Source organism: Ursus arctos, unplaced genomic scaffold, assembly GCF_023065955.2.
Source record: "Ursus arctos isolate Adak ecotype North America unplaced genomic scaffold, UrsArc2.0 scaffold_28, whole genome shotgun sequence".
NCBI lineage: Eukaryota > Metazoa > Chordata > Mammalia > Carnivora > Ursidae > Ursus > Ursus arctos.
Genome location: NW_026622963.1, coordinates 37655114 through 37667509, shown reverse-complemented (window position 1 = coordinate 37667509; position 12396 = coordinate 37655114). Strand labels below are relative to the sequence as shown.

The 12396-nt window shown below is 39.5% G+C and overlaps 1 protein-coding gene across 10 annotated transcripts in view; it reads left to right on the top strand.

Moving 5' to 3' along the window:
* The window catches only part of ZFAND6 (zinc finger AN1-type containing 6), a 68184-nt gene that overhangs the window by 17680 nt on the left and 38108 nt on the right, over positions 1-12396 (top strand). For 2 of the 10 annotated variants that reach the window (XM_048220377.2, XM_048220373.2), the window contains exon 2: positions 11094-11160. The exons of the other annotated variants lie outside the window; for them this stretch is intronic. The gene's annotated coding sequence lies outside the window, so the exon portion shown is untranslated. The remainder of the gene's footprint in view (positions 1-11093; positions 11161-12396) is intronic. 10 annotated transcript variants of the gene reach the window in all.

Sequence of the window (12396 nt, the reverse complement as noted above, 5' to 3'; positions counted from 1 at the left end):
GGAAGTGGAATACATGTTAATTATTAAAAATTTAGAAAATGGATTGACCAAAAAAAATTCACTCAGAATCTAGGGGATGTTTTACCTTTATATCTTTCTAAGCTTTTTTTTCCTATGCACATGCAAATGTATTTTTAATTTTTTGAGGAATCACAGTTTCGTATTTTGAAATCTTTCCATGTAATTATTCTTTATTCGCTTAAAACACGAATGCCTGCTGTGTGGCATTGCTGACGGGATAACGTTAGCGGACACGGGCCCCGCTGCGGCAGAGCTGCTGGCGAGAAGCCGGTGGGTGAGGACGTCGTGGCTGATGGCCACGCGGGGCTCTGTCACGGGAAGTACCAGAGTTTGGTCAACCACCCTGTATTCTTTTTACTTTGGGACCGATTTTTTTATTGTTAGAAACAGTGCTGTCATGATGATGTTCTTAGGGTAAATTTAAAGAAGAGGAATTCTGGGTCGAAGACTACATTTTAGTCTTTTAAACTTGTTCTAGAGAACAGTGGTACTACTTTATATTCTCACCAAAAGGATGGGCTAGTTTGTGTAAAAGCTAGTTTATCTGTACCCACACAAGAAAAGTATGTTAGTTTCTTTAATGATTCTAATTTACATGCCGCAGAATTCACCCATTTAGTAAGTGTTCAATTCAGTAATTTTAAATAAATTCACAAAGTCATGTAATTACTACCACACTCCACTTAAACATTTCCATCACCCCGAAAAGATTCCTCAAGCCTGTTTGTAAACAAGTCCCATTCCCAACCCCAGTCCTGGGCAACCAGTATATCTGCTCTCTGTCCCTGTAGATTTGTTCTTTCTCAACATGTAAATGGAATTACATATTTTAATGTGGTCTTTCGAGCTTGACTTCTGTCACCAGCATGTCTTTATGTGCATCCAGGTTTCAACATCTGTCATTAGCTTGGTCCTTTTTTCTTTTATCTTTGATCTTTTTGGTTTTTATTGCAGTAAAACACATATAAAAATATACCATTTAAATCATTTTTAAGTGTATAGTGGATCGGCATTAAACGCATGTCCACTGATGTGCAGCCATCACTGCTGTCCATCGCCAGAACTTTTCTCATCGTTATTAAACAATAACTCCCCATCCCTGCTGCCCAGTAATTACTATTTTACTTTGTGTCTCTGTGAATTTGACTATTTGAAGTTCTTTTTTTTGTTTGTTTTTTGTCTGTTTGTTTTTTAACTAAGCTCTATGCCCAATGTTGGGCATGACCCCAAGATTAAGAGTCACATGCTCTGCTGACTGAGCCAGCCAAGGTGCTCCTGAAGTTCTTTGTGTAAGTGGAATCATACAGAATTTGTCCTTTTGTATCTGGCTTATTTCACTTAGCATGAGATTTTCAAGGTTCATTCATCTTGTGGCACATACGAGAATTTCACTCCTACTAAAGACTGTATAATATTCCCTTGTGAGTATATATATCCCATTCTGTTGAACCATTCATCTGTCTGCAGACATGCGGGGTGTTGTGAGTAATGCTGCTGTAAACTCTGGGAGGCAAATAATCGTTCCAGTTCCTGCTTTCACATCTTTTGGTTATATACCCAGGAGTGGAGTTGCTGGATCATGTGGTAATTCTACATTTAACTTTCTGAGGAACTGCCAAACTTGTCATAGAAGCTATACTGTTTTACATTGCCACACCAGTGCACAAGAGTTCCAGCTTCTCCATGTCCTCACCAACACTCCTCTGTCTTTTTGAAAATAGCTATCCCGATGGTATGACGTATCTCATTATGGTTGTGATTTGCATTTTCTAATGATTAGTGATGTTGAGCATCTTTTCCTGTGCTTATTGGTCATATGTTGGTATGTCGTCTTTGGGGATATGTCTGTCCAATTTCTTTGCCCGTGTTTGGGTTGGGTTGGATTTTTTGTTGTTGAGTTGTAGGAGTTCTTTATATTTTCTGCATATTAATTCCTTATCCGACAGTAGCACTTGCACATGTTTTCTCCCATTCTGTGAGTTGCTGTTTTACTCTGTTGATTGTGTCTTTTGATGGACAATATTTTTAGTTTTGATAATGTCCAAATCATCTATTATTGTTACCTGTGTTTTCAGTGTCATATCTAAGAAATTATTGCCAAATCCAGCGTCCAGTCTTTCGCCCTATGTTTTCTTCTGGGAGTTTTATAGTTTGTATGTCTAGGTCCTTGATCCATTTTCAGTTGATTTTTGTACATGGTATAGAGTAAGGGTCAAACTTCATTCCTTTGCATGTGGAGATCCAGTTTTCCCACCACTGGTTCTTGAAAAGACTCCCCTTCCCCTCATTGGGTGGTCTTGGCTTGTCCCTTTTTATTGCTGGTTAGTATTCCTTGTGTCGATGTAGACCACGTGTTACTGCTCCGTTTACCAGCGAGTGGACATTGGGTTGTTTCCAGCTTTCGGCTAGTCTGAATGCCGCTGTGAACGTGTATGTGTGATTTTTTGGGTGGCATACATTTTTGTTTCTCTTGCATAGACACCCAGAAGTGGAATTACTAGATCATATGATAACTGCAAGTTTAATTTTGTAAGAAATGGCAAACTGTTTTCCTAAGTTCCTGCAATCATTTATGTTCCCAGCAGCAGAGCGTGAGAACTTGAATTTCACTCTCACCAACACTTGGTGTGGTCGGTTTTCGTAAGCGTAGCTACTCTGGTAGATACGAAGTGGTATCTCATGGGGCTGGGGGGGCGAATTTATACTTCTCAGACAGCTGCAGACACCTCTAACATGGAATGCTAGTATGGGTCTTCTGCCTGGAGCCTCCTGTCGTTCCAGCTTTCCTCCTTTTCCCACCACTTAGTCTGAAGCTTTATCAACCCCCAGTCTCTTGTTTCCTCCTCCTTTCCAGCTGCAAGTCCCTCTTCAGTCACTTTCTTAGTTTCTAATCTTGGACTGGGTCAACCATTTATATACTCTGCTTCTAAACCTAAGCAGTTAATGCTACCAGAGCAGATCACATACTTTTATATTTTGATACTGCTGTGAGTTTTTCTATAACTTTTTATTTTGATTTAATTTCAAACTTAACATAGAAGTTGGATGAATAGTTCAAGGAACTCCTACTTCTTTTTCCCAGATTCTCAGTTGTTATGCTTTGTCCCATTTGTTTATCATATTCCTTTTCCTGTCTGTTTTTCTTTCTATATGTATATGTGTATATGTAAATCTGTGCGTATTTTTTTTTGACTCATTGGGTAAGCTGGAAGCTTACTCAGGTTGCATAGCTGTAAGTGGTAAAGCAGGAATTTGAATCCAGATCATCGTGTGTGTGTGTGTGTGTGTGTGTGTGTGTGTGTGTGTGTGTAGTATCTGGCACATACTTTGGTGCTCAGGAAATGCCTCTTGAATTGACCAGAGAGCGCAATTCACCCGTCAGAGTCTGTATCTCATCTCTTCTTGGGGTTTCGACATGTCTAGGTACTTGGGATTTGGAGTCAGACTCCCTGGGTTCAGATCCTTGCTTTCCCGCCTACTAGTGGTTTGACTTGAGCAGCTTCAGTTTCCTCGTCTCTGGAATGGAGGAGGTAAGAGTTCCTACTTGTAAGGGATATTGTGAAGATCAGAGGAGACAGGACAGGGAAAGCATTTATCATGGACCCTCTCACTTCCGTTTGTGGCTCCTCGTGTTCTTCTGACATAGCTGCTAGCTTCTCTTCGTTCACCCTGCCCCACCGTCACTCCGTGATCTTTTTACTGGCAGAGTTGATGAGATAGCCAATATCCAGTTAGCAGACAGCTCTGGAGAAAGGTCTGAGCTAGAGTCCTATTTGGGAAACACTTGCTCTAAGCTCCTAGTCAGAGCTGGGAGACTGAAGCTTCGTTCATAAAGAGACAGATACCAGGTGTGGGGATTTTGAGATCTGGTTCCAGGAGCTATGGCACTGTTGAAGCACATGAAACTGGCGTCCCAGTTTTTGAATATTTTTAATTGCCCTTCTAAACCTCTGGAATGTTTCAGAAATACCAACTTTTTAGGGCCCATAAAATACAGGGTCACACGTTTGGAAGGAGTACAGAAATTTGAGGTAGCCTGACATGTCTGCCCCTGTCCTGCACTCCTCTCAAAGGTACATGTTTTCCAACAAACTTCTATCTTGTTGTTAGATCTCACATCCTAGGTTTTTCTTCAGAAGGTAAGGTCTCTGTGGGCGTGACCCCATTGGGCAAGTAGGAGGAAGAGAAAGTCATCAAAGCAAATACATCCAAGTATAGGAGTTCGTTGGTCTTGTCTTTTTAGTCAGTAGAATGTGTATAGTAACCTCTGAGGTGACTGGGGTTTTTTTTTTAACAGTGAAGAGGGTGCATGTGAAACTAGAAGCTGTGTGGAGGGTAAGGGGGAGCAACACAGGCATCTCTGAGGAATTTGCATGTTAGTTGCTGGTCTGTGTGTGACTGAACTCCAAGCCGTACTTTAGTCTTCTAATAATTTAGATAGTTTTCTCAGAATAATTAAATATCTCTTTGAAGGAAATGGTTATCAGCACCTCTTGTCTAATTGTTTTCACCAAATGGGTTTCATTTAGGTAAAATTTTTAATGTTACTTTGCTGTCTTAATTTCTTAGGAAAATCAAGAGTGAAATATTTTAAAGAAAAACAGCACCGAGGGTTGCTGATTTCTCATCAGTACCCTTAGTTTGTTCTTCAGCGTCTCTACTAAGAAACACATCCCAACTTTCCGTAGTGTTTAATGCCTCACTGTGACCATTACTGTTAACAAATGATAACATTCTTGGATGTGAAATTGTGCTCTGTGCTGATACAGAAAGCTTATTTCTCAAGTTAAGACCAAATTATTTACAGTGATAATTCAGTGGACAAATTGGAATAGAAGCTGTTTTGTATTTTCAGGACACCCTAATTCTTAAAATGGGAAAGCTGCATAACTCAGAATTGTGTTCAGCTTGCTGGTTGTGGTCATTAGATTGCAAATGTATGATACATCTTAAGACAACAAAAAGTACATATGAGTAACTTAAGGAAGACAAACATATTTCTTCCTAACCAGAAATCTTGTGTGTTACATGAATCTTAGTAACCGTCAGGTTTTTAGCAGAGGGAAAGGAAGCTGACTGTTAGATAGGAAGAGGTGGAATTTTTATTGTACTCCCAGTAAAATATTTTGTGTATTGCTGTCCTTTGTTAGGCGTAGTTTCTTCAACAGTTAAGAGACAACGAAGTCTTTAGTAATGTCCAAAGTACGGAGCCGGCAGCCAGTGAGATAACCGTGCCCCAGAGCTTCTGTACAGTGGGAGCCACAGCTGAGCGTTCTAAATAATCCTAATCCCAGCAGATCTATTTCATAATTTACATTTGCCTAATCAGAATATCTGCTCTGAATGACATTTCATCCTTTTGCTGAATATCTTCATTGCATTGTAGTTGGCTCTAGAACTCTAGAAAAAGCAGGGAAAGAAGCCACATTAACTATAGACATTCTCATTCTCTGCAAAATGTGAGCATCTTGGAATAATACAGGCACAGTAGAGGTACTGTAGCTTTGTTCTGTGAAGTCAAGCACTTGCGTGCCGGTTGCATGTGTTACCTATTCTGTGAAAAAAGGATGAAATGCGGAAAAAGCTTAAATTCTCAGTTGTCTCTGAAAAATAGCCCTCTCAGTGAAGAAGGGCTTGTCTTAGCATGTGAGGGTGGTGTTGACCATGTTCTCTTGTTGATTGGTGCGCACCCTCAAAATAATCGAGGCAGAGAGAGAGTGGAGCCAGGGATTCTGACTCTCCAAATTTGTGTTTCTTTTCCCCCAGGTGCCACAGTGTTTCCACTGTATGTGACAGTTCTGAGGAGTGAGGTCAGCGAGGACTGGTTTTGTCACTTAGATTATATAAATAAAGATGAGCCAAGTGTGCATCTCCAAAATTTTGAGAAGTGTGTATCACATACGTGCTTTAAATGTGTGAAGTGCTGAAAAGTATAATTCCTTAAAGAAAATTTTGAAAAGGTGAGGTGCTTAATTGAGTGCTTGCTGCAAGGAGGCTTTCAAAAAGTAGTGGTTTTTCGATCCTTTTAGTTACATGCACTGTTTTGCCTTTGCTTGCAATTTGAGCTCTTCTGTGTAGGAGTGGGATTGGTGAGCAGAGGGGAGATCTAAATTTTCTTGATACAAATTTTTGTTTTTCTAACAACTTCCAGGTTTCTCCCCCGGGGCAAATGGCTTATGTTGTATTGATCCCGTTGCTTTTGGCCAGTTGGCTTTTCCTCCCTCCAGTAACTCATCTGCCAGGCCTTCACTCACTCACTGTGGTCGTAAATGGATTGTGGTTCAGGGTGACAGTGTTCTCCTGTTTCATTGAAGACAGAGTTTGTATTCCTGTCTCTTGTCTTCTTGATACTGCATGAGTAGGAGAGAACTGTTTTATTCTGTAATCCTGAAATTGGAGGTGCCTGTGCTCATCTCCTGCTCAGTCACAGCGCCTTTCCAGCACTTCAGAGGAAAGCCTCTAAAATGGCCCATCATCACCCTGCAAGCAGAGTATTGTTTTAGTTCAGGACATACCATCTTGAAAAATTCCTCCTGTACTTGAACCCCCATCTCCCCAAAGTTTTACTAAAAATTTTGCCCCAAATTCTGATTAGCAGATGTCTGCCAATACCATTCTTATGATAGTTAGCATGTCTGTTACTGAAGGATGGAGAGGTAAAATCACTTGTTCCCTGCCAGCTACTGTGGTTACTTACAGACCATGTTTGCTTATGTCCAGTCAACGGAAGGCACTTCCTTAAATTTTAAATAGTGGTTCTCTAGAGTTTATAGTGGGAAACCATTGTTTTTTGACAGATTACTTTTGAGATGCATCTTTTGACCTAATTTTAGTTGACCAAAATTATCCTAAAGTTACCAGCTTTACAGTGGTTTGAAACCCATTTTCATTTCAGCTACAAATATGTATTTGCTGTGTTCTGTGCTAAAATAATACTTCCCAGGGTGTATCTAAAGTAGTGGTTCTCAAAATTGAATCTAAGAATCTCTTGGAAGCTTGTTAGAGTGCTAATGCTTGGTCTCAAGTCTCCAGAAACTGATTGAGTAGGTGTGGGCTAGGACCTACGAATTTGTGATTTTCTGATGTTGTTAATCCATGTATTTGAGAAACACTAATGTAAAGGTTATATAGGGAAATCCATGTTTAGAGATCAGTTCAGGAGAACTCTTTTTAAACCTGCTTTTCTCTTGAAATTTTGAATCGTACTCTCCTTGGTCTTTGCTTTTGGCTGACTTAAAGCCAGGTCATTGGGACTTTTAACTTCCTAGCAATATACTGAGGCCAGAGCTGGAGCCAGTTGGACTTTTTAAGATTTAAGACCAAGGAGCTATTACAGGACCCATTGTTGAAGTAGGAAGTTTTCAGCTGAATGCTAAACGGCTTCAGACTATGGTGCTGAGCAGTTTGTTTTGTGTTTTATAACCACACCTCGAAACAGAAAAGTCTGATCTTGGAATGACTGATTCAGGCCTGCTTAACAATTTTAAGTCAGGGATCACTAATATAGGAACTGAAAGTTACCAAGATGATCTCTGTGTGATGTGGAAACCACTATCAGTGCAGATTCTGGGGTCTACTCCTCTTAAATAGGTCTGAAGCTAATACGCTTCTGCTTTTGTTCAACTTTTGTTTCTAGTTAAGGGAGACTTGAAAATTAGTCAAGTTACTGGCACGTCCTTTAGCAGTAGAGGTGGTGAAGAGTATACATGTAGGTATTTTAATGAAGTGAAAAAGAGACTACCACATGGGTTATACTTGTATACGGTGACCCGTGGGTGTTGTTGAATTCCTGAAGAGAATGGAGATAAATTAGAAAGCCTTGAACACACAGACTCCTCATCTGGCGGACTAGTTTTAGATTGCTATAGATTAATCTACTGACTATTTAATGGCCTGGAAGGAGGAAAGTTGCTAATTTAAATCAGATTGGTGTGTTCTACATTGCATTCCCTGATTGAGCCTAAACATTAAAATGAAAAAGACTGGTAATTTGGTTTTTACCTGGAGATTGAATTTCCTCTGGTTGGTCTGTAAGAGGCTGAGGGTTTGTTTTTGTGGTGTGGATAAATGCAAGTCACGTGTTAACCCATTATATAAACATTTGAGTGCCTGGAATACCTGTTTAATGCACATGTGTCAGGTATTAGAAGTACAGTGGTGAGCAAGACAGATGGCTTCTAACATTTAGTGTTACCGGATTGTAATGGGGCGAATTAAAGTGGTTTAACTTTGATTAGGAAAGTGACTTATGTATTATCATGTGCTGTGTTTCTCAGCAGTGCTGTTTTTGCATTTACTTTTCTCCATATATTTCTTTCACTTGCAACAGATAGTATTTATATGCACGGTAATTGTTAACTGGGATTAATGAAAAGATTTGTAGGGAAAAAAAGTTTTCATGGTTGTTGGAAACTTTTTAAAAAATCAACTCTGTATTGAACAGAATATAATAAACTAAAAATGGTATTTAAAGCATCAGTTATTCAGGGGTGGCCTGGGTGGCTCAGTCGGTTGAGTGTCTGCCTTCGGCTCAGATCATGATCCTGGGGTCCTGGGATCCAGTGCCGCTTCGGGCTCCCTGCTTAGTGGGGAGTCTGCTGCTCCCTCTCCCTCTGCTGCTCCCCCTGCTTGTGCTCGCTCACCCTGTGTCAGATAAATAAATAAAATCTTTAAAAATAAATAATTAAAACAGTAATTATTCAGTAATAACATTTTTTATTGAGTGGGTAGTAACAATTTATTCAGACTTGTAAGTGGAAAGAATCCCACCTAACTCACTGAGGCTAGGTTTGTGTCTTATATTGTTTCATCCCTCACAGCTCTGCAGAGTCAGCAGATGCATGAGTGGGTTCACGGAATGTGTACGTCTGGGAGTATCGTATCTTGGTAATATTGGTATGACCATTATACTACGAGAATGGAGGAAAATTGTTTAAAATGAAAGGCTACTCCTAAAAAGTAGCTATTATTTTGGGCATTTGAACTTTGTGGTAAAAAGTTAAAATGTTTGAAATGAATTATAATTTTCCTTAAAAATACTTTTAAATTCTTGTTAAGTTCCTGAAGAATTCTCTTGGCTCAAATTACCCAGTTTACTATAAGTTTATCTTTAGGTTTTATATTTGAATACTCGTTACTGATCTTTTCAAGAGAAAGATCTTTTTCTTTCTTGCTTGCTCAAAAAAATGGGAGCTTTGATTTGAGAAATTGAAAACTCTTTAGGAGCATGAATTATTTTGTAACATAACTTTAAGGATTGAGCAAGGCAATATGAGGAAACTGCTTTCTCTGTATTTTCTGAAGAATCAGTAAATGTTCAGAAGCAATTCCTGATGAAAGCAATGAGCTCTGTTGCCTTTATTTGGGGGTATCTTTTGTTGAAATGCAATAAATTCATGTCAGTCATACTTGAAAATCTAGGACCAGGAAATAATATTTAGTAGAATTTGTTAGAATTATAAGCTTCCTCCCCCCAGCTTTAAAAGTTGATGGTGAACTTGTTCAAGCTCCTATTCATGCGTTTGCTTATTGTAAAACAATGTGTATTATTTATAAAGCAGTCCCAGGGGTGCCTGGCTGGCTCTGTCAATGGAGCATGTGACTCTCAGTCTCAAGGTCGTGAGTTCATGCCACCCCCCCATGTTGGGGTTAGAGCTTACTTTATTTTTCATTCATTCATTCATTTATTCATTCATTCATTTTATTTATTTTTTTAAGTAGGCTCCACACCCAGTGTAGAGTCTAATGCGGGGTATGAACTCATGACCTGAGCTGAGATCAGGAATCAGATGCTCCACCGACTGAGCCAGCCAGGCGACCTATGTAGAGCTTACTTTAAAATTAAAATAAAAAATAAATGAAAAGCAGTCCAAGTTGATCTTATTCGAGTTACCAAATCATTTTCAAGGTACTGAGATGATAAAAGAAGTGGATAGAGAACAAAGGTAAGAAAGGGAAAGTTTGTTTCTCTGCTTACATCTAAATGAGGACAGTTATTTAGAAAGTTATTTTAAGATATAAAAAATGAAATAATTACTTAGTAGTACATAGATACTTTCACGAACTTGAACTGGTCAGTTATGTGGCTCCTCTTGGTGTGACTTGAACTTGTAAACTTGTACCTCACGTAGCTATGACTCACTCAAGTCTCCAATCAGAATGGCTGTTTCTTTTGTCCTATTTCATTATTTTAAGAAATCCGCTCTATTGATGTCCATTTGCTTACCATGAAACTTACTAATTTGAAGTGCGCAGTTCTAGTTAGGACAAGTGAACGTATTTAAACGAGCACCGTAACAATCATGATGTGGAGCGTTTCTGTTACCCAGAGAGTGTCCTTGTGTCCCTTTGGAGTTAACCTCCTCTCCCACCCCTGGTCCCTCCATTCTGTCTGGTGGCTATTTCTAGCATTTCCTATGATTTGCATCACACATTATGTGGACCTTTGTGTCTTTCTTGAACTTAGCATAGTGGTCCAGAGACTCACCCGTGTGAGGTGTGTTCATCAGTTCTTCACTTCTTTTTATTGCTAAAAAGTACTCCATTGTGTGGATGTGTCACAATTTGTCTGTTCCCCATTGGATGGATATCTAGACTGTTTCCAGTGCTTGGCTGTCATAAAAAAGGCCACTGTGAACATTTGAGTACAAGCCTTTGTGTGCATATGTGTGTAGAAACCTAGCAGTCAGAACTTTGCTCTAGTTAAAATGTCAGTCTCTGTCTCTTAGTTTTGGGAGGGAAGACAGAAAAACCTGTATGAGACCAAAAGGATAAAATTTGTCATAGGGAAAAAGTTGAATTGTCAGCTCTTATTCTGTTATTCTTTATACTTTTGTTGTATTCCTTATCTTCTCCCTTTCCCCGAAAAAAGCTACTTACCTTTAATCTTAACTATAAAACCTCTTCTTAAATGGTATTCCTTATTTAAAACTCGCTTGTAAGAATAAGCTAAATTTTGAATGGGCTTGTTGAACCATGGCTATTTTGCAGTACTTCCTGTCCCCTACCCCTTGGTATTTCTATCTCATACTAAGTTTTATTTTTTGGAGCCTTTTTTTAATTTTTTTCTACAGCACCTCCTCTCTCAGAGTTGGGACCTACATAGTATGGTCTGAGAAGGGTCTACATAAGAAGCTACAGGTAAAGGTTTATGATTTTATATATCTATACACACATATATGTGTGTGTGTGCGTGTGAGGGGTTTTTTGGAAATTCAGGTGCAGACTGTGTTGGTCTGACTTAATGACTAATGAAGTGTCTATATTTGCTAAAAAATGTATGTTATAATCTCCTTGGCAGTGTAGGTAAGAGTTGATCGAGAAGCAAGGAATGCCTAAAAACTTGCTTCCTGCCCTCCCAGATATGTATGTATGCGTACAAATGTCCATCTACACATTCCATGTTTCTTTTTCTTTTTTTTTTTTAAGATTCGTTTATTGGGGGGGGGGGCGGAGAAGGAGAATCTCAAGCAGACTTTGAGCTGAGCACTCATGACCCCAAGATCATGACCCAAGCTAAAATCAGGAGTCAGATGCTCAACTGACTGTGCCACCCCGGTGCCCCTCACATCCCATATTTCTTAAATTAGGGATTTGGGGTTCAAAATTGATTTAAATTTTAGGTTTGAGTTAGTCAACTTTCACAAGGTGGATTATTCTGATTCTTTTATTAAAAGGGCATCAACCTGCAGCATTCAGAGACTGGAGTTTGAATTGAGATCAGAGGAAGATTTAGTAAGCTAGTGCATAGATCCGGTGGACAGAGGATTTGAAAACGTGCTGCCTGAGAAAATGGGATCAAACACAGGGATGGGGTCGGGATAAAGTACCTTTGCCTGTTTGCAGTGAGGCATTCTTTAAACAAGGTAGTGTTGGCTGTTGGGTTACAGAGATTAGTCTGACAGAGAACCTGCCCAGAGGAAGGCCACAGCTCTGTAACAGAGCTGATCTGGAATTAGCTAAAATACAGTAAGTATTGTGCCACAGGGTGTTCATACCTGATGGAGAGTATATTGAGTGTAAGAGACTAAAATTCATCCCTTCTTCCCGGGTCATCTTTGTTCAGCCTTGACTTTCTAATTGCTGGTTATCGACCCCTCCAATTCCTGCCTTCTTTGTTAGACTATGAGCTAGTGACATGTGCTATCATTCCACTCCTTTCCAAAGGAAATTGTTTGTGAGATTTTTCCTAATAGACTATTGTTCTATGCCTCTTGACAAGCAAGAAAAAGAAAGGAGTATGGGTATAAGATGCAAATTGTTATACTGTAGTCAGAGCTGTGCTCCTACAGCTGTTAGTCGCACAAAGACCCTACCGTACGTGAGTTAGAGGACAGTAGAAGGCTAAACCGAAGTGAAAACGTGGAGGAAAATACG